Source organism: Chrysochloris asiatica, unplaced genomic scaffold (assembly GCF_000296735.1).
Source record: "Chrysochloris asiatica unplaced genomic scaffold, ChrAsi1.0 scaffold00219, whole genome shotgun sequence".
Lineage (NCBI taxonomy): Eukaryota > Metazoa > Chordata > Mammalia > Afrosoricida > Chrysochloridae > Chrysochloris > Chrysochloris asiatica.
This window is the reverse complement of record NW_006408737.1, coordinates 139,066-142,051: the sequence shown is the minus strand read 5'-3', so window position 1 is coordinate 142,051 and position 2,986 is coordinate 139,066.

Sequence of the window (2,986 nt, the reverse complement as noted above, 5' to 3'; positions counted from 1 at the left end):
TTATACGATTGCCTCATAGGGTTTCCAAGGCTGCACATGTTTACACAAGCAGACTGCCACATCTTTCTCCTTTAGAGCAGCTGGTTGATTTGAACTGGAGACTTTTTGGTATACCACCAGAGCGCCTTGTATGACGGCTTGTTGTTGTTGTCAAGTACCATCTAGTCAGCTCTGAGTCATAGCGACCCTGTATAGGGTTTCTGAGGAGTGGCTGGTGAGCTTGAACCACCAACCTTGCAGTTCAAACCGTCTTACAGTGATCTAATTGGGGAGGTTTTTTTTGCCTCTTGTCTTTATCGCTCTCATATTTACTTGCTACATTGTAGTGAGACTAACCGTTCTAAAATGCTTTTTTTTTTTTAATTGCTTAAAACTATAATGGATTCACATTGGTTTAGGATAAAATCTGAATTCCTTAATAGGGCCAATAAAACCTTGCATCACCTAACACCCATGGTCTCTACAGATTTCTTAACCATTCCTTGATTTGTACTCTGATTCAGCATCCTTCCCTTGACTTTTAGTTCTTCCCGTATAGAGTTCTCTGCCATCTGGACTGTTCCCTTTGTCTGAGACACTCTTTTCTGTCTCCTTGACCAGTAATGTCTCTTAGCATAGACACTACTTCCTCTGGAAAGTCTTTATCATGTGATATTTTGACACTGCATCTATATAATACTACCTGTAATTATTATCCAACTTTACCTTCAGTAGGGTAATTCTTAGTGTATGAAAGAACTTTAACAAATCCATGTTGAATGAACTGTGAAATTCAGGCACACAAAAGGGTATGATTGGCAATAATAATATCAGAAAATCATAGAAGTTAAAAGAACAATAAAGGCGCTACAGATGTTGTCAGTATCCGTTGATAGTTCTTGGATCTTTACATTTAGTTAACTACAGCTGCCAGAATTGGGTATCTTTTTGCTTAAAAGTTCTTCCTGTCCCTATGACCCAAAACTGCCTGAAGGAGGCCCAAAGTGCCAAGGAATTAACACCCTCTGGGAGAAGTCCTTGACCAATACTCTTGCCTCTGAAGTGGGACAGTTCTGGTGTGTGTGTTTTCACCATGTTTTAGTTTCCTTTGGGATTAGACTCCCAGTGCCCACTATGGTAGTTAGTTTAATAGCACATCCTTTGTTGGCTGCTTTTCCTTCTCTGCATCACATCCTCACTCCCTGCTGGTTTTCCCTGTGCCTCCCAAATAAACGATTTGCATTTAAATCCTTGTTTTGGAGTCTGCCTCTGGGGAAACCCAACTGTTAGTTTACAAGGACAATTGGAGTAATATGGAGTGAAGATGTCAAAGTCATTAATACTGTTCTAGTTTTATTCTGAAGAAGTTCTGTCTACAAAAGTAGACACACAATTTCAAAAATTACCAGATCAAGAAGGATGCACACCTGTGGGCCAACATACATAAACATATAAGTTATAAAGTAAAATATTCAAAATGTGATGCAATGTCAGGATATAGTTGTTGTTGTTTTTGTGAAGTGCCGTAGAGTTGGTTCCGACCCATAGCGACCCTGTATAGGGTTTCCAAGGAGTGGCTGGTGAGCTTGAACTGAGGTGATAAATTAGCCAAAGTCAGATTAAAAAAAGTAACATGGGCTCATTTAACAATTATTCTTTCATCAAAATATTAACATAAAAAGAGAGTGACAGATAATGAAATAAAAATGATAGAAATATGTGATAGATATAAAAGGTTGTTGGAAGAATAAATGAGTGAGTGATGAGAGAAGAGAGTAGTTATGTAGAAATGAGCTAGGTCATGTTAATGGCACCCACACACACATCGCTTTGCTCAAAAATTTTGATGACATCCCTGCTCATCAGACTCCATTATCATGGCTTGTAAGACTGAGCATGCTCTGATCTCATGTCTCTAGTCTCACTTCCTGTCAGTCTTTCTGGTTTACTGCATTCAAATACCTGATATCCTTATCCTACCTCCCGTATGCCAACACTTTCCTATCCCAGAACATAAATATGTTTTGTTACCCCACTGCTCAGAGACTTCTTCAGATACCTTCATGGTGGATTTTCTTCAGGTTCACTCATCTTTTCAGAGAAGACTTATCTAACCATTCTATCTAAAATAGTAGCTTTGTCCTCATCATTTTTTTCCCCATACTTTTTTTGTTTTTCTTCTCAGCGCTTATAATTATCTAGTTATTCGATTACTTATATAGTGTTTTCTCCCTACATTAGAATACTAGAATAAAGTCCATGAGGTCTTTATCGATTGTCATTTTGCATGAAGGAGACTGGGAAGGAGGATACTAAAACAAAGCAATGCCTGTAATACAGTAGTTACTCAATGATGCTCGTCAAATGTGAAAACAGAGTAAACACTAGTTTGTTCTTAAATTTACAGGCAGCTGATCGCCTCCCTTATCTCTACCATGGACATAAAGTGTTCCTTGGCAAGGTTTCCATCTTCCTGGTAAAATATTGGAAATTTCTTTACTATAAGGAAATTGTAAGCTTTAAGAAAAGATTTACTTTCTGTTATTTAGGTTCACAGAGAAAAGGTTAACTTTCCATCCTAAAGCAAAGTCTGTCAGTTTAAAGTCATGCCTATGTACCCAGAGCTCACAGGCAGCATTTTAGTGCTTCACTATTAGGGATGAACCAAGAAGGATCATCAGGCATACAAGAAAAACCTCTATGAAAAAACTTTCAAGAGAAGCAAATAGAAAGGAAGTCTGAAGAAATTTGATAATGCAAAGGGCAGGTGAGATTTGAGAAGATATTGATTGTATCTGTGAAATAACAGGAAGCTATTAAAAGGCAACAACTGGAGAAGATTAAACTTTTAGACATGATTATTGGAAAGAATGTAAATAGAAAAACAGAAGATAAAATGAATAAATCTTTAAGAAAGAGAAACAACATCAAAACATTAAAGAAAAATAATATTGATCATTTGACGAGTAACAACTTACACAATGCCAATTTTAGAAAGACAAAAAGA